Below are 19,784 nucleotides of genomic sequence, written 5' to 3' on the forward strand. Positions count from 1 at the left end.
GGCACCGGCCTCGATGCAGCAAGAGTGCAGAGAAAACGCGCTTTGGCTACCGTCCACCTGTCTGAAGGAAAAAGCAGTTTACTGTGTACCACGGGAGAGAGCCTGGGGAAGGGGTTGCATACATAACACGGAGGGAGAAACAGGCTTGTGGAGAAGGCACCTCTCCAACGAGCTCTAGTTCCATAAAACTAGCATTGCTCTTGCACGGGTGTGTGGAGGTCTAAATCCAGGCACCTCCCTCAAATGAAGAACAGGGTAGAGAAACCGTGCTTTAGCTACCGTCCACCTCTCTGAAGGTTAAAGCAGTTTACAGTGTAGCCCTGGTGAGAGCCTAGGGAACGGGTTCCATACCTATCACAGAGGGAGAAATATGCTGGTGCAGAAGGCACCTCTCGAAGGAGCTCTAGTTTCATGAACTAGCATTCTCTTTGCACGGATGTGTGGAGGTCTAATATCCAGGCACCTCCTTCGAAGTAGCAAGAGTGTAGAGAAAACTTGCTTCAACTAACGTCTACATCTCTGAAGGAGAAAGCTCTTTAGCGTGTACCACGGGTGAGAGCCTGGGGAACGGGTTGCATACATAACACGGAGGGAGAGACAGGCCGGTGCAGAAGGCACTTCTCGAACGAGCTCTATTTTAATGAAAGTAGCATTGCTCTTGCACGGGTGTGTGGAGTTCTAATATCCAGTCACCGGCCTCGATGCAGCAAGAGTGTAGAGAAAATGTGCTTTAGCTACAGTCCACCTCTCTGAAGGAGAAAGCAGTTTACTGTGTACCACGGGAGAGAGCCTGGGGAACGGGTTCCATACATAACACGGAGGGAGAAAGAAGCCTGTGCAGAAGGCACCTCTCCAATGAGCTCTAGTTTCATAAAACTAGCATTGCTCTTGCACGGGTGTGTGGAGGTCTAATATCCAGGCACCTCCCTCATATGAAGAACAGTGTAGAGAAACGGTGCTTTAGCTACCGTCCACCTCTCTGAAGGAGAAAGCAGTTTACGGTGTACCACGGGTGAGCGCCTGGGGAACGGTTTCCATACATAACACAGAGGGAGAAACAGGCCAGTGCAGAAGGCACCTCTCGAACGAGCTCCAGTTTAATGAAAGCAGCATTGCTCTTGCACGGGTGTGTGGAGGTCTAATATCCAGGCACCTCCCTCGAAGGAGCAAGAGTGTAGAGAAAACTTGCTTTAACTAACGTCCACATCTCTGAAGGAGAAAGCTCTTTACCGTGTACCACGGGTGAGAGCCTGGGAAACGGGTTCCATACATAACACAGAGGGAGAAACAGGCCGGTGCAGAAGGCACCTCTCGAACGAGCTCCAGTTTAAGGAAAGCAGCATTGCTCTTGCACGGGTGTGTGGTGGTCTAATATCCAGGCACCGGCCTCGATGCAGCAAGAGTGTAGAGAAAATGTGCTTTAGCTACAGTCCACCTCTCTGAAGGAGGAAGCAGTTTATTGTGAACCACGGGAGAGAGCCTGGGGAACGGGTTCCACACATAACACGGAGAAAGAGGCCTGTGCAGGAGGCACCTCTGCAACGAGCTCTAGTTTCATAAAACTAGCATTGCTCTTGCACGGGTGTGTGGAGGTCTAATATCCAGGCACCTCCCTCAAATGAAGAACAGTGTAGAGGATCCGTGCTTTAGCTACCGTCCACCTCTCTGAAGGAGAAAGCAGTTTACGATGTACCACGGGGGAGAGCCTGGGGAACGGTTTCCATACCTAACACGGAGGGAGAAACAGGTCGGTGCAGAAGGCACCTCTCGAACGAGCTCCAGTTTAATGAAAGCAGCATTGCTCTTGCACGGGTGTGTGGAGGTCTAATATCCCGGCACCGGCCTCGATGCAGCAAGAGTGTAGAGAAAACGCGCTTTGGCTACCTTCCACGTGTCTGAAGGATAAAGCAGTTTACTGTGTACCACGGGAGAGAGCCTGGGGAACGTGTTGCATACATAACACGGAGGGAGAAAGAGGCCTGTGCAGAAGGCACCTCTCCAACGAGCTCTAGTTCCATAAACCTAGCATTGCTCTTGCACGGGTGTGTGGAGGTCTAATATCCAGGCACCTCACTGGATGGAACGGCAGTGTAGAGAAAACGTGCTTTAGCTACCGTCCACCTCTCTGAAGGAGAAAGCAGTTCACTGGGCACCACGGGAGAGAGCCTGGAGAACGGGTTCCATACATAACACGGAGGGAGAAAGAGGCCTGTGCAGAAGGCACCTCTCCAACGAGCTCTAGTTCCATAAAACTAGCATTGCTCTTGCATGGGTGTGTGGAGGTCTAATATCCAGGCACCTCACTCGAAGGAACGGCAGTGTAGAGAAAACGTGCTTTAGCTACCGTCCACCTCTCTGAAGGAGAAAGCAGTTCACTGGGCACCACGGGAGAGAGCCTGGAGTACGGATTCTTCCGGGGCCTGGGTCTCACAAGGAAAATGGTTTTGGACTCACTTGCAGTGCGCTCACGCATGCACACAGCAAAATGCGTCCACCCTGAGGCATGGCTCTTTTAGCCGAAGCAGGAATTCCCTACAGAGTTGTTCCTTTGAGTTAGGTGGTTGGCTTTAGGCCTGCAGGCACCCCCGGGGCAAGGGTACTAGCCTCATAAACCAGAGGTGACTTGAGAGCTGCCTTCCGCACCGGCCTGTTTCTCACTCCATTTCACGTCTGGGACCCTTTGCCCGGTCTCTCGTACACGAGCAGTGTCAAATTCCTCCTGCTTCAGGAACGGCAATGTTAACTCAAGCGCAGTCACTCCATAGGATTGATTCTTGGTGTTAGTAGCCTGGGAACTAGGCATCCAGGCACACAGGGTACAGCAGTGCTAATCTCCTCAAACAAGAGGTGAGTCGACAGCAGCCTTCCTTCCAGGCCTGCTTCTCACTCCGAGTTACGTTTAGGTTCCATTTCTCATGCTTTCACAAAAACACACAATAGATGAAGTTGACGCTCAGGAAGGGCGATCTTTGCTGAGGCACGGGTTCTCTACAGTTCTGTTCCTTTGCGTTGCGTGGATGGCACTGAGGACTCCACGCACACACGGGAGAGCCGATCGAGTTTCCCAAAACAAGAGTTGAGTGGATAGGTGCCTTCTGCCCATGCTTATTTCTCGCTCCGAATTCTGCTGGGACTCCTTCCCCAGGTTTGCACTCAAGCGGACTTGAAAATGCTGCCACCCTGTGGAGAGGCGAATGAGCTGAAGCTGGGGTTCTTGACCGGCTTCTTTCTGCCAAATCAGTGTGGAGCCCTTAGCATTCCTGTGCACACATGGAGCCGAAGTGTTAGCTTCAGGTAACAAGAGCCGAGTCGAGAGGAGCCTTCTGGCCCGGACTCCTTCTCCCTCGGTTTCACGTAAGGAACCCGTTCCTCAGGCTCTCACCCACGGTAGCCTGGAAAGTGCTTCCTCCCTCAGAGAGGTGGATGGTAGCTAAAGCACGGTTTCTCTACCGTGTTGTTTCTTCCAGGGAGAACGCTAGCGATTAGACTTCCATGCAAAAGTAGGGCCGCAGTGCTAGCTAAATGAAACACACGGGGAGTCGTCTTCTGCCTTTTGCTGGGGCCCGAGTCTCACTCGCAGAAACTTTGGACTCCCTTGCAGTCCTCTCACGCACGCACACAACCAGATGCTTCCACCCTCAGGAGCGGCTGTTTTAGCTGAAGCACGGATCCTCTACCATGTTTTCCCTTCGAGTTAGGTGGCTGTCTTTAAGCCTGCACACACACCCAGGGCAACGGTACTAGCCCCATAACCATGATGTGAGTTGAGAGCTGCCTTCTGTACCGGCCTGTCTCTCCCCCGATTTTACAAAATGGAAAATGTCCCCAGGCTCTCAGCCACAGTACACCCTAAACTGCTTCGCCCACAGAGAGGTCGACAGTAGCTAAAGCACAGTTTCTCTACTGTGTAGTTTCTTCGAGTTAGAACGCTAGCTATTAGACTTCCATGCAAATGTGGGGCTGCCGTGCTAGCTTGGTCAAACACATGGGGAGTCGTGTTCTGCCTTTTGCTGGGGCCTGAGTCTCACTCGCAAAAAGCTTTGGACGCCCTTGCAGTGCTCTCACGCACGCACACAACAACATGCTTCCACCCTCAGGAGCAGCTGTTTTACCTGAAGCACAGGCTCTCAACCGAGTTTTTCCTTCGAGTTAGGTGGCTCTGTTTAAGCCTGCACACACACCCTGGGCAACGGTACTAGCCCCATAACCATGATGTGGGTTGAGGGCTGCCTTCTGTACCGGCCTGTCTCTCCCCCGATATTACGATATTGAAACCGTCCCCAGGCTCTCAGCCACAGTACACCCTGAACTGCTTCGCCCACAGAGAGGTCGACGGTAGCTAAAGCACGGTTTCTCTACAGTGCTGTTTCTTCGAGTTAGAAAGCTAGCTATTAGACTTCCATTCAAAAGTGGGGCCGCAGTACTAGTTTCATGGAGCAAGTGGGGAGTCGTGTTCTGGCTTCTTCCGGCGCCTGGGTCTCACAAGGAAAATGGTTTTGGACTCACTTGCTGTGCACTCACGCATGCACACCACACAATGCGTCCACCCTGAGGCATGGCTCTTTTAGCCGAAGCAGGAATTCCCTACAGAGTTGTTCCTTTGACTTAGGTGGTTGGCTTATGGCCTGCAGGCACACCCGGGGCAAGGGTACTAGCCTCATAAACAAGAGGTGAGTTGAGAGCTGCCTTCCGCACCGGCCTGTTTCTCACTCCATTTCACGTATGGGACCCTTTCCCCGGTCTCTCATACACGAGCACTATACAACTCCTGCGGCTTCAGGAACGGCAATGTTAGCTAAAGCGCAGTAACGCTGCAGCATTGATTCTTGGTGTTAGTAGCCTGGTAGGCGAATGAGCTGCAGCTGGGATTCTTTACAAGCTTGTTTCTTCCCAGTCAGTGTCGAGCACATAGCATTCCAAGCACACATGGAGCAGTAGTGTGAGCTTCAGGTAGCAAGAGCTGAGTCCAGAGGTGCCTTCTGCCCGGACCTATTTCTCCCTTGGTTTCACGTATGGAACCCGTTCCCCAGGCTCTCAGCCACGGCACTCCGTGTAATGCTTCCTCCGTCTAGAGGTCGACGGTAGCTAAAGCACGGTTTCTCTACAGTGTTGTTTCTTCGAGTTAGAACACTAGCTGTTAGACTTCCATGCAAAAGTGGGGCTGCCGTGCTAGCGTGATGAAACACATGGGGAGTAGTGTTCTGCCTTTCGCTGGGGCCTGGAGAACGGCTTCCATACATAACACGGAGGGGGAAAGAGGCCTGTGCAGAAGGCACCTCTCCAACGAGCTCTAGTTTCATAAAACTAGCATTCCTCTTGCACGGGTGTGTGGAGGTCTAATATCCAGGCACCTCCCTCAAATGAAGAACAGTGTAGAGGAACCGTGCTTTAGCTACCGTCCACCTCTCTCAAGGAGAAAGCAGTTTACAGTGTAGGCCTGGTGAGAGCCAGGGGAACGGGTTCCATACATAACACGGAGGGAGAAACAGGCCGGTGCAGAAGGCACCTCTCGAACGAGCTCCAGTTTAATGAAAGCAGCATTGCTCTTGCACGGGTGTGTGGAGGTCTAATATCCAGGCACCGGCCTCGATGCAGCAAGAGTGGAGAGAAAACGCGCTTTGGTACCGTCCACCTGTCTGAAGGAGAAAGCAGTTTACTGTGCACCACGGGAGAGAGCCTGGAGAACGGGTTCCATACATAACACGGAGGGAGAAAGAGGCCTGTGCAGAAGGCACCTCTCCAACGAGCTCTAGTTCCATAAAACTAGCATTCCCCTTACACGGGTGTGTGGAGGTCTAATATCCAGGCACCTCCCTCAAATGAAGAACAGTGTAGAGGATCCGTGCTTTAGCTACCGTCTACCTCTCTGAAGGAGAAAGCAGTTTCCAGTGTAGGCCTGGTGAGAGCCTGGGGAAAGGGTCCCATACATAACACGGAGGGAGAAACAGGCCGGTGCAGAAGGCACCTCTCGAACGAGCTCCAGTTTAATGAAAGCAGCATTGCTCTTGCACGGGTGTGTGGTGGTCTAATATCCAGGCACCGGCCTCGATGCAGCAAGAGTGCAGAGAAAACGCGCTTTGGCTACCGTCCACCTGTCTGAAGGAAAAAGCAGTTTACTGTGTACCACGGGAGAGAGCCTGGGGAAGGGGTTGCATACATAACACGGAGGGAGAAACAGGCTTGTGGAGAAGGCACCTCTCCAACGAGCTCTAGTTCCATAAAACTAGCATTGCTCTTGCACGGGTGTGTGGAGGTCTAAATCCAGGCACCTCCCTCAAATGAAGAACAGGGTAGAGAAACCGTGCTTTAGCTACCGTCCACCTCTCTGAAGGTTAAAGCAGTTTACAGTGTAGCCCTGGTGAGAGCCTAGGGAACGGGTTCCATACCTATCACAGAGGGAGAAATATGCTGGTGCAGAAGGCACCTCTCGAAGGAGCTCTAGTTTCATGAACTAGCATTCTCTTTGCACGGATGTGTGGAGGTCTAATATCCAGGCACCTCCTTCGAAGTAGCAAGAGTGTAGAGAAAACTTGCTTCAACTAACGTCTACATCTCTGAAGGAGAAAGCTCTTTAGCGTGTACCACGGGTGAGAGCCTGGGGAACGGGTTGCATACATAACACGGAGGGAGAGACAGGCCGGTGCAGAAGGCACTTCTCGAACGAGCTCTATTTTAATGAAAGTAGCATTGCTCTTGCACGGGTGTGTGGAGTTCTAATATCCAGTCACCGGCCTCGATGCAGCAAGAGTGTAGAGAAAATGTGCTTTAGCTACAGTCCACCTCTCTGAAGGAGAAAGCAGTTTACTGTGTACCACGGGAGAGAGCCTGGGGAACGGGTTCCATACATAACACGGAGGGAGAAAGAAGCCTGTGCAGAAGGCACCTCTCCAATGAGCTCTAGTTTCATAAAACTAGCATTGCTCTTGCACGGGTGTGTGGAGGTCTAATATCCAGGCACCTCCCTCATATGAAGAACAGTGTAGAGAAACGGTGCTTTAGCTACCGTCCACCTCTCTGAAGGAGAAAGCAGTTTACGGTGTACCACGGGTGAGCGCCTGGGGAACGGTTTCCATACATAACACAGAGGGAGAAACAGGCCAGTGCAGAAGGCACCTCTCGAACGAGCTCCAGTTTAATGAAAGCAGCATTGCTCTTGCACGGGTGTGTGGAGGTCTAATATCCAGGCACCTCCCTCGAAGGAGCAAGAGTGTAGAGAAAACTTGCTTTAACTAACGTCCACATCTCTGAAGGAGAAAGCTCTTTACCGTGTACCACGGGTGAGAGCCTGGGAAACGGGTTCCATACATAACACAGAGGGAGAAACAGGCCGGTGCAGAAGGCACCTCTCGAACGAGCTCCAGTTTAAGGAAAGCAGCATTGCTCTTGCACGGGTGTGTGGTGGTCTAATATCCAGGCACCGGCCTCGATGCAGCAAGAGTGTAGAGAAAATGTGCTTTAGCTACAGTCCACCTCTCTGAAGGAGGAAGCAGTTTATTGTGAACCACGGGAGAGAGCCTGGGGAACGGGTTCCACACATAACACGGAGAAAGAGGCCTGTGCAGGAGGCACCTCTGCAACGAGCTCTAGTTTCATAAAACTAGCATTGCTCTTGCACGGGTGTGTGGAGGTCTAATATCCAGGCACCTCCCTCAAATGAAGAACAGTGTAGAGGATCCGTGCTTTAGCTACCGTCCACCTCTCTGAAGGAGAAAGCAGTTTACGATGTACCACGGGGGAGAGCCTGGGGAACGGTTTCCATACCTAACACGGAGGGAGAAACAGGTCGGTGCAGAAGGCACCTCTCGAACGAGCTCCAGTTTAATGAAAGCAGCATTGCTCTTGCACGGGTGTGTGGAGGTCTAATATCCCGGCACCGGCCTCGATGCAGCAAGAGTGTAGAGAAAACGCGCTTTGGCTACCTTCCACGTGTCTGAAGGATAAAGCAGTTTACTGTGTACCACGGGAGAGAGCCTGGGGAACGTGTTGCATACATAACACGGAGGGAGAAAGAGGCCTGTGCAGAAGGCACCTCTCCAACGAGCTCTAGTTCCATAAACCTAGCATTGCTCTTGCACGGGTGTGTGGAGGTCTAATATCCAGGCACCTCACTGGATGGAACGGCAGTGTAGAGAAAACGTGCTTTAGCTACCGTCCACCTCTCTGAAGGAGAAAGCAGTTCACTGGGCACCACGGGAGAGAGCCTGGAGAACGGGTTCCATACATAACACGGAGGGAGAAAGAGGCCTGTGCAGAAGGCACCTCTCCAACGAGCTCTAGTTCCATAAAACTAGCATTGCTCTTGCATGGGTGTGTGGAGGTCTAATATCCAGGCACCTCACTCGAAGGAACGGCAGTGTAGAGAAAACGTGCTTTAGCTACCGTCCACCTCTCTGAAGGAGAAAGCAGTTCACTGGGCACCACGGGAGAGAGCCTGGAGTACGGATTCTTCCGGGGCCTGGGTCTCACAAGGAAAATGGTTTTGGACTCACTTGCAGTGCGCTCACGCATGCACACAGCAAAATGCGTCCACCCTGAGGCATGGCTCTTTTAGCCGAAGCAGGAATTCCCTACAGAGTTGTTCCTTTGAGTTAGGTGGTTGGCTTTAGGCCTGCAGGCACCCCCGGGGCAAGGGTACTAGCCTCATAAACCAGAGGTGACTTGAGAGCTGCCTTCCGCACCGGCCTGTTTCTCACTCCATTTCACGTCTGGGACCCTTTGCCCGGTCTCTCGTACACGAGCAGTGTCAAATTCCTCCTGCTTCAGGAACGGCAATGTTAACTCAAGCGCAGTCACTCCATAGGATTGATTCTTGGTGTTAGTAGCCTGGGAACTAGGCATCCAGGCACACAGGGTACAGCAGTGCTAATCTCCTCAAACAAGAGGTGAGTCGACAGCAGCCTTCCTTCCAGGCCTGCTTCTCACTCCGAGTTACGTTTAGGTTCCATTTCTCATGCTTTCACAAAAACACACAATAGATGAAGTTGACGCTCAGGAAGGGCGATCTTTGCTGAGGCACGGGTTCTCTACAGTTCTGTTCCTTTGCGTTGCGTGGATGGCACTGAGGACTCCACGCACACACGGGAGAGCCGATCGAGTTTCCCAAAACAAGAGTTGAGTGGATAGGTGCCTTCTGCCCATGCTTATTTCTCGCTCCGAATTCTGCTGGGACTCCTTCCCCAGGTTTGCACTCAAGCGGACTTGAAAATGCTGCCACCCTGTGGAGAGGCGAATGAGCTGAAGCTGGGGTTCTTGACCGGCTTCTTTCTGCCAAATCAGTGTGGAGCCCTTAGCATTCCTGTGCACACATGGAGCCGAAGTGTTAGCTTCAGGTAACAAGAGCCGAGTCGAGAGGAGCCTTCTGGCCCGGACTCCTTCTCCCTCGGTTTCACGTAAGGAACCCGTTCCTCAGGCTCTCACCCACGGTAGCCTGGAAAGTGCTTCCTCCCTCAGAGAGGTGGATGGTAGCTAAAGCACGGTTTCTCTACCGTGTTGTTTCTTCCAGGGAGAACGCTAGCGATTAGACTTCCATGCAAAAGTAGGGCCGCAGTGCTAGCTAAATGAAACACACGGGGAGTCGTCTTCTGCCTTTTGCTGGGGCCCGAGTCTCACTCGCAGAAACTTTGGACTCCCTTGCAGTCCTCTCACGCACGCACACAACCAGATGCTTCCACCCTCAGGAGCGGCTGTTTTAGCTGAAGCACGGATCCTCTACCATGTTTTCCCTTCGAGTTAGGTGGCTGTCTTTAAGCCTGCACACACACCCAGGGCAACGGTACTAGCCCCATAACCATGATGTGAGTTGAGAGCTGCCTTCTGTACCGGCCTGTCTCTCCCCCGATTTTACAAAATGGAAAATGTCCCCAGGCTCTCAGCCACAGTACACCCTAAACTGCTTCGCCCACAGAGAGGTCGACAGTAGCTAAAGCACAGTTTCTCTACTGTGTAGTTTCTTCGAGTTAGAACGCTAGCTATTAGACTTCCATGCAAATGTGGGGCTGCCGTGCTAGCTTGGTCAAACACATGGGGAGTCGTGTTCTGCCTTTTGCTGGGGCCTGAGTCTCACTCGCAAAAAGCTTTGGACGCCCTTGCAGTGCTCTCACGCACGCACACAACAACATGCTTCCACCCTCAGGAGCAGCTGTTTTACCTGAAGCACAGGCTCTCAACCGAGTTTTTCCTTCGAGTTAGGTGGCTCTGTTTAAGCCTGCACACACACCCTGGGCAACGGTACTAGCCCCATAACCATGATGTGGGTTGAGGGCTGCCTTCTGTACCGGCCTGTCTCTCCCCCAATATTACGATATTGAAACCGTCCCCAGGCTCTCAGCCACAGTACACCCTGAACTGCTTCGCCCACAGAGAGGTCGACGGTAGCTAAAGCACGGTTTCTCTACAGTGCTGTTTCTTCGAGTTAGAAAGCTAGCTATTAGACTTCCATTCAAAAGTGGGGCCGCAGTACTAGTTTCATGGAGCAAGTGGGGAGTCGTGTTCTGGCTTCTTCCGGCGCCTGGGTCTCACAAGGAAAATGGTTTTGGACTCACTTGCTGTGCACTCACGCATGCACACCACACAATGCGTCCACCCTGAGGCATGGCTCTTTTAGCCGAAGCAGGAATTCCCTACAGAGTTGTTCCTTTGACTTAGGTGGTTGGCTTATGGCCTGCAGGCACACCCGGGGCAAGGGTACTAGCCTCATAAACAAGAGGTGAGTTGAGAGCTGCCTTCCGCACCGGCCTGTTTCTCACTCCATTTCACGTATGGGACCCTTTCCCCGGTCTCTCATACACGAGCACTATACAACTCCTGCGGCTTCAGGAACGGCAATGTTAGCTAAAGCGCAGTAACGCTGCAGCATTGATTCTTGGTGTTAGTAGCCTGGTAGGCGAATGAGCTGCAGCTGGGATTCTTTACAAGCTTGTTTCTTCCCAGTCAGTGTCGAGCACATAGCATTCCAAGCACACATGGAGCAGTAGTGTGAGCTTCAGGTAGCAAGAGCTGAGTCCAGAGGTGCCTTCTGCCCGGACCTATTTCTCCCTTGGTTTCACGTATGGAACCCGTTCCCCAGGCTCTCAGCCACGGCACTCCGTGTAATGCTTCCTCCGTCTAGAGGTCGACGGTAGCTAAAGCACGGTTTCTCTACAGTGTTGTTTCTTCGAGTTAGAACACTAGCTGTTAGACTTCCATGCAAAAGTGGGGCTGCCGTGCTAGCGTGATGAAACACATGGGGAGTAGTGTTCTGCCTTTCGCTGGGGCCTGGAGAACGGCTTCCATACATAACACGGAGGGGGAAAGAGGCCTGTGCAGAAGGCACCTCTCCAACGAGCTCTAGTTTCATAAAACTAGCATTCCTCTTGCACGGGTGTGTGGAGGTCTAATATCCAGGCACCTCCCTCAAATGAAGAACAGTGTAGAGGAACCGTGCTTTAGCTACCGTCCACCTCTCTCAAGGAGAAAGCAGTTTACAGTGTAGGCCTGGTGAGAGCCAGGGGAACGGGTTCCATACATAACACGGAGGGAGAAACAGGCCGGTGCAGAAGGCACCTCTCGAACGAGCTCCAGTTTAATGAAAGCAGCATTGCTCTTGCACGGGTGTGTGGAGGTCTAATATCCAGGCACCGGCCTCGATGCAGCAAGAGTGGAGAGAAAACGCGCTTTGGTACCGTCCACCTGTCTGAAGGAGAAAGCAGTTTACTGTGCACCACGGGAGAGAGCCTGGAGAACGGGTTCCATACATAACACGGAGGGAGAAAGAGGCCTGTGCAGAAGGCACCTCTCCAACGAGCTCTAGTTCCATAAAACTAGCATTCCCCTTACACGGGTGTGTGGAGGTCTAATATCCAGGCACCTCCCTCAAATGAAGAACAGTGTAGAGGATCCGTGCTTTAGCTACCGTCTACCTCTCTGAAGGAGAAAGCAGTTTCCAGTGTAGGCCTGGTGAGAGCCTGGGGAAAGGGTCCCATACATAACACGGAGGGAGAAACAGGCCGGTGCAGAAGGCACCTCTCGAACGAGCTCCAGTTTAATGAAAGCAGCATTGCTCTTGCACGGGTGTGTGGTGGTCTAATATCCAGGCACCGGCCTCGATGCAGCAAGAGTGCAGAGAAAACGCGCTTTGGCTACCGTCCACCTGTCTGAAGGAAAAAGCAGTTTACTGTGTACCACGGGAGAGAGCCTGGGGAAGGGGTTGCATACATAACACGGAGGGAGAAACAGGCTTGTGGAGAAGGCACCTCTCCAACGAGCTCTAGTTCCATAAAACTAGCATTGCTCTTGCACGGGTGTGTGGAGGTCTAAATCCAGGCACCTCCCTCAAATGAAGAACAGGGTAGAGAAACCGTGCTTTAGCTACCGTCCACCTCTCTGAAGGTTAAAGCAGTTTACAGTGTAGCCCTGGTGAGAGCCTAGGGAACGGGTTCCATACCTATCACAGAGGGAGAAATATGCTGGTGCAGAAGGCACCTCTCGAAGGAGCTCTAGTTTCATGAACTAGCATTCTCTTTGCACGGATGTGTGGAGGTCTAATATCCAGGCACCTCCTTCGAAGTAGCAAGAGTGTAGAGAAAACTTGCTTCAACTAACGTCTACATCTCTGAAGGAGAAAGCTCTTTAGCGTGTACCACGGGTGAGAGCCTGGGGAACGGGTTGCATACATAACACGGAGGGAGAGACAGGCCGGTGCAGAAGGCACTTCTCGAACGAGCTCTATTTTAATGAAAGTAGCATTGCTCTTGCACGGGTGTGTGGAGTTCTAATATCCAGTCACCGGCCTCGATGCAGCAAGAGTGTAGAGAAAATGTGCTTTAGCTACAGTCCACCTCTCTGAAGGAGAAAGCAGTTTACTGTGTACCACGGGAGAGAGCCTGGGGAACGGGTTCCATACATAACACGGAGGGAGAAAGAAGCCTGTGCAGAAGGCACCTCTCCAATGAGCTCTAGTTTCATAAAACTAGCATTGCTCTTGCACGGGTGTGTGGAGGTCTAATATCCAGGCACCTCCCTCATATGAAGAACAGTGTAGAGAAACGGTGCTTTAGCTACCGTCCACCTCTCTGAAGGAGAAAGCAGTTTACGGTGTACCACGGGTGAGCGCCTGGGGAACGGTTTCCATACATAACACAGAGGGAGAAACAGGCCAGTGCAGAAGGCACCTCTCGAACGAGCTCCAGTTTAATGAAAGCAGCATTGCTCTTGCACGGGTGTGTGGAGGTCTAATATCCAGGCACCTCCCTCGAAGGAGCAAGAGTGTAGAGAAAACTTGCTTTAACTAACGTCCACATCTCTGAAGGAGAAAGCTCTTTACCGTGTACCACGGGTGAGAGCCTGGGAAACGGGTTCCATACATAACACAGAGGGAGAAACAGGCCGGTGCAGAAGGCACCTCTCGAACGAGCTCCAGTTTAAGGAAAGCAGCATTGCTCTTGCACGGGTGTGTGGTGGTCTAATATACAGGCACCGGCCTCGATGCAGCAAGAGTGTAGAGAAAATGTGCTTTAGCTACAGTCCACCTCTCTGAAGGAGGAAGCAGTTTATTGTGAACCACGGGAGAGAGCCTGGGGAACGGGTTCCACACATAACACGGAGAAAGAGGCCTGTGCAGGAGGCACCTCTGCAACGAGCTCTAGTTTCATAAAACTAGCATTGCTCTTGCACGGGTGTGTGGAGGTCTAATATCCAGGCACCTCCCTCAAATGAAGAACAGTGTAGAGGATCCGTGCTTTAGCTACCGTCCACCTCTCTGAAGGAGAAAGCAGTTTACGATGTACCACGGGGGAGAGCCTGGGGAACGGTTTCCATACCTAACACGGAGGGAGAAACAGGTCGGTGCAGAAGGCACCTCTCGAACGAGCTCCAGTTTAATGAAAGCAGCATTGCTCTTGCACGGGTGTGTGGAGGTCTAATATCCCGGCACCGGCCTCGATGCAGCAAGAGTGTAGAGAAAACGCGCTTTGGCTACCTTCCACGTGTCTGAAGGATAAAGCAGTTTACTGTGTACCACGGGAGAGAGCCTGGGGAACGTGTTGCATACATAACACGGAGGGAGAAAGAGGCCTGTGCAGAAGGCACCTCTCCAACGAGCTCTAGTTCCATAAACCTAGCATTGCTCTTGCACGGGTGTGTGGAGGTCTAATATCCAGGCACCTCACTGGATGGAACGGCAGTGTAGAGAAAACGTGCTTTAGCTACCGTCCACCTCTCTGAAGGAGAAAGCAGTTCACTGGGCACCACGGGAGAGAGCCTGGAGAACGGGTTCCATACATAACACGGAGGGAGAAAGAGGCCTGTGCAGAAGGCACCTCTCCAACGAGCTCTAGTTCCATAAAACTAGCATTGCTCTTGCATGGGTGTGTGGAGGTCTAATATCCAGGCACCTCACTCGAAGGAACGGCAGTGTAGAGAAAACGTGCTTTAGCTACCGTCCACCTCTCTGAAGGAGAAAGCAGTTCACTGGGCACCACGGGAGAGAGCCTGGAGTACGGATTCTTCCGGGGCCTGGGTCTCACAAGGAAAATGGTTTTGGACTCACTTGCAGTGCGCTCACGCATGCACACAGCAAAATGCGTCCACCCTGAGGCATGGCTCTTTTAGCCGAAGCAGGAATTCCCTACAGAGTTGTTCCTTTGAGTTAGGTGGTTGGCTTTAGGCCTGCAGGCACCCCCGGGGCAAGGGTACTAGCCTCATAAACCAGAGGTGACTTGAGAGCTGCCTTCCGCACCGGCCTGTTTCTCACTCCATTTCACGTCTGGGACCCTTTGCCCGGTCTCTCGTACACGAGCAGTGTCAAATTCCTCCTGCTTCAGGAACGGCAATGTTAACTCAAGCGCAGTCACTCCATAGGATTGATTCTTGGTGTTAGTAGCCTGGGAACTAGGCATCCAGGCACACAGGGTACAGCAGTGCTAATCTCCTCAAACAAGAGGTGAGTCGACAGCAGCCTTCCTTCCAGGCCTGCTTCTCACTCCGAGTTACGTTTAGGTTCCATTTCTCATGCTTTCACAAAAACACACAATAGATGAAGTTGACGCTCAGGAAGGGCGATCTTTGCTGAGGCACGGGTTCTCTACAGTTCTGTTCCTTTGCGTTGCGTGGATGGCACTGAGGACTCCACGCACACACGGGAGAGCCGATCGAGTTTCCCAAAACAAGAGTTGAGTGGATAGGTGCCTTCTGCCCATGCTTATTTCTCGCTCCGAATTCTGCTGGGACTCCTTCCCCAGGTTTGCACTCAAGCGGACTTGAAAATGCTGCCACCCTGTGGAGAGGCGAATGAGCTGAAGCTGGGGTTCTTGACCGGCTTCTTTCTGCCAAATCAGTGTGGAGCCCTTAGCATTCCTGTGCACACATGGAGCCGAAGTGTTAGCTTCAGGTAACAAGAGCCGAGTCGAGAGGAGCCTTCTGGCCCGGACTCCTTCTCCCTCGGTTTCACGTAAGGAACCCGTTCCTCAGGCTCTCACCCACGGTAGCCTGGAAAGTGCTTCCTCCCTCAGAGAGGTGGATGGTAGCTAAAGCACGGTTTCTCTACCGTGTTGTTTCTTCCAGGGAGAACGCTAGCGATTAGACTTCCATGCAAAAGTAGGGCCGCAGTGCTAGCTAAATGAAACACACGGGGAGTCGTCTTCTGCCTTTTGCTGGGGCCCGAGTCTCACTCGCAGAAACTTTGGACTCCCTTGCAGTCCTCTCACGCACGCACACAACCAGATGCTTCCACCCTCAGGAGCGGCTGTTTTAGCTGAAGCACGGATCCTCTACCATGTTTTCCCTTCGAGTTAGGTGGCTGTCTTTAAGCCTGCACACACACCCAGGGCAACGGTACTAGCCCCATAACCATGATGTGAGTTGAGAGCTGCCTTCTGTACCGGCCTGTCTCTCCCCCGATTTTACAAAATGGAAAATGTCCCCAGGCTCTCAGCCACAGTACACCCTAAACTGCTTCGCCCACAGAGAGGTCGACAGTAGCTAAAGCACAGTTTCTCTACTGTGTAGTTTCTTCGAGTTAGAACGCTAGCTATTAGACTTCCATGCAAATGTGGGGCTGCCGTGCTAGCTTGGTCAAACACATGGGGAGTCGTGTTCTGCCTTTTGCTGGGGCCTGAGTCTCACTCGCAAAAAGCTTTGGACGCCCTTGCAGTGCTCTCACGCACGCACACAACAACATGCTTCCACCCTCAGGAGCAGCTGTTTTACCTGAAGCACAGGCTCTCAACCGAGTTTTTCCTTCGAGTTAGGTGGCTCTGTTTAAGCCTGCACACACACCCTGGGCAACGGTACTAGCCCCATAACCATGATGTGGGTTGAGGGCTGCCTTCTGTACCGGCCTGTCTCTCCCCCGATATTACGATATTGAAACCGTCCCCAGGCTCTCAGCCACAGTACACCCTGAACTGCTTCGCCCACAGAGAGGTCGACGGTAGCTAAAGCACGGTTTCTCTACAGTGCTGTTTCTTCGAGTTAGAAAGCTAGCTATTAGACTTCCATTCAAAAGTGGGGCCGCAGTACTAGTTTCATGGAGCAAGTGGGGAGTCGTGTTCTGGCTTCTTCCGGCGCCTGGGTCTCACAAGGAAAATGGTTTTGGACTCACTTGCTGTGCACTCACGCATGCACACCACACAATGCGTCCACCCTGAGGCATGGCTCTTTTAGCCGAAGCAGGAATTCCCTACAGAGTTGTTCCTTTGACTTAGGTGGTTGGCTTATGGCCTGCAGGCACACCCGGGGCAAGGGTACTAGCCTCATAAACAAGAGGTGAGTTGAGAGCTGCCTTCCGCACCGGCCTGTTTCTCACTCCATTTCACGTATGGGACCCTTTCCCCGGTCTCTCATACACGAGCACTATACAACTCCTGCGGCTTCAGGAACGGCAATGTTAGCTAAAGCGCAGTAACGCTGCAGCATTGATTCTTGGTGTTAGTAGCCTGGTAGGCGAATGAGCTGCAGCTGGGATTCTTTACAAGCTTGTTTCTTCCCAGTCAGTGTCGAGCACATAGCATTCCAAGCACACATGGAGCAGTAGTGTGAGCTTCAGGTAGCAAGAGCTGAGTCCAGAGGTGCCTTCTGCCCGGACCTATTTCTCCCTTGGTTTCACGTATGGAACCCGTTCCCCAGGCTCTCAGCCACGGCACTCCGTGTAATGCTTCCTCCGTCTAGAGGTCGACGGTAGCTAAAGCACGGTTTCTCTACAGTGTTGTTTCTTCGAGTTAGAACACTAGCTGTTAGACTTCCATGCAAAAGTGGGGCTGCCGTGCTAGCGTGATGAAACACATGGGGAGTAGTGTTCTGCCTTTCGCTGGGGCCTGGAGAACGGCTTCCATACATAACACGGAGGGGGAAAGAGGCCTGTGCAGAAGGCACCTCTCCAACGAGCTCTAGTTTCATAAAACTAGCATTCCTCTTGCACGGGTGTGTGGAGGTCTAATATCCAGGCACCTCCCTCAAATGAAGAACAGTGTAGAGGAACCGTGCTTTAGCTACCGTCCACCTCTCTCAAGGAGAAAGCAGTTTACAGTGTAGGCCTGGTGAGAGCCAGGGGAACGGGTTCCATACATAACACGGAGGGAGAAACAGGCCGGTGCAGAAGGCACCTCTCGAACGAGCTCCAGTTTAATGAAAGCAGCATTGCTCTTGCACGGGTGTGTGGAGGTCTAATATCCAGGCACCGGCCTCGATGCAGCAAGAGTGGAGAGAAAACGCGCTTTGGTACCGTCCACCTGTCTGAAGGAGAAAGCAGTTTACTGTGCACCACGGGAGAGAGCCTGGAGAACGGGTTCCATACATAACACGGAGGGAGAAAGAGGCCTGTGCAGAAGGCACCTCTCCAACGAGCTCTAGTTCCATAAAACTAGCATTCCCCTTACACGGGTGTGTGGAGGTCTAATATCCAGGCACCTCCCTCAAATGAAGAACAGTGTAGAGGATCCGTGCTTTAGCTACCGTCTACCTCTCTGAAGGAGAAAGCAGTTTCCAGTGTAGGCCTGGTGAGAGCCTGGGGAAAGGGTCCCATACATAACACGGAGGGAGAAACAGGCCGGTGCAGAAGGCACCTCTCGAACGAGCTCCAGTTTAATGAAAGCAGCATTGCTCTTGCACGGGTGTGTGGTGGTCTAATATCCAGGCACCGGCCTCGATGCAGCAAGAGTGCAGAGAAAACGCGCTTTGGCTACCGTCCACCTGTCTGAAGGAGAAAGCAGTTTACTGTGTACCACGGGAGAGAGCCTGGGGAAGGGGTTGCATGCATAACACGGAGGGAGAAACAGGCTTGTGCAGAAGGCACCTCTCCAACGAGCTCTAGTTCCATAAAACTACCATTGCTCTTGCACGGGTGTGTGGAGGTCTAAATCCAGGCACCTCCCTCAAATGAAGAACAGGGTAGAGAAACCGTGCTTTAGCTACCGTCCACCTCTCTGAAGGTTAAAGCAGTTTACAGTGTAGCCCTGGTGAGAGCCTGGGGAACGGGTTCCATACCTAACACAGAGGGAGAAATATGCTGGTGCAGAAGGCACCTCTCGAAGGAGCTCTCGTTTCATGAACTAGCATTCTCTTTGCACGGGTGTGTGGAGGTCTAATATCCAGGCACCTCCTTCGAAGTAGCAAGAGTGTAGAGAAAACTAGCTTCAACTAACGTCCACATCTCTGAAGGAGAAAGCTCTTTAGCGTGTACCACGGGTGAGAGCCTGGGGAACGGGTTGCATACATAACACGGAGGGAGAGACAGGCCGGTGCAGAAGGCACTTCTCGAACGAGCTCTATTTTAATGAAAGTAGCATTGCTCTTGCACGGGTGTGTGGAGTTCTAATATCCAGTCACCGGCCTCGATGCAGCAAGAGTGTAGAGAAAATGTGCTTTAGCTACAGTCCACCTCTCTGAAGGAGAAAGCAGTTTACTGTGTACCACGGGAGAGAGCCTGGGGAACGGGTTCCATACATAACACGGAGGGAGAAAGAAGCCTGTGCAGAAGGCACCTCTCCAATGAGCTCTAGTTTCATAAAACTAGCATTGCTCTTGCACGGGTGTGTGGAGGTCTAATATCCAGGCACCTCCCTCATATGAAGAACAGTGTAGAGAAACGGTGCTTTAGCTACCGTCCACCTCTCTGAAGGAGAAAGCAGTTTACGGTGTACCACGGGTGAGCGCCTGGGGAACGGTTTCCATACATAACACAGAGGGAGAAACAGGCCAGTGCAGAAGGCACCTCTCGAACGAGCTCCAGTTTAATGAAAGCAGCATTGCTCTTGCACGGGTGTGTGGAGGTCTAATATCCAGGCACCTCCCTCGAAGGAGCAAGAGTGTAGAGAAAACTTGCTTTAACTAACGTCCACATCTCTGAAGGAGAAAGCTCTTTACCGTGTACCACGGGTGAGAGCCTGGGAAACGGGTTCCATACATAACACAGAGGGAGAAACAGGCCGGTGCAGAAGGCACCTCTCGAACGAGCTCCAGTTTAAGGAAAGCAGCATTGCTCTTGCACGGGTGTGTGGTGGTCTAATATCCAGGCACCGGCCTCGATGCAGCAAGAGTGTAGAGAAAATGTGCTTTAGCTACAGTCCACCTCTCTGAAGGAGGAAGCAGTTTATTGTGAACCACGGGAGAGAGCCTGGGGAACGGGTTCCACACATAACACGGAGAAAGAGGCCTGTGCAGGAGGCACCTCTGCAACGAGCTCTAGTTTCATAAAACTAGCATTGCTCTTGCACGGGTGTGTGGAGGTCTAATATCCAGGCACCTCCCTCAAATGAAGAACAGTGTAGAGGATCCGTGCTTTAGCTACCGTCCACCTCTCTGAAGGAGAAAGC

The sequence above is a fragment of the Halichoerus grypus genome, unplaced genomic scaffold, assembly GCF_964656455.1.
Source record: "Halichoerus grypus unplaced genomic scaffold, mHalGry1.hap1.1 HAP1_SCAFFOLD_38, whole genome shotgun sequence".
In the NCBI taxonomy this organism is placed as follows: domain Eukaryota; kingdom Metazoa; phylum Chordata; class Mammalia; order Carnivora; family Phocidae; genus Halichoerus; species Halichoerus grypus.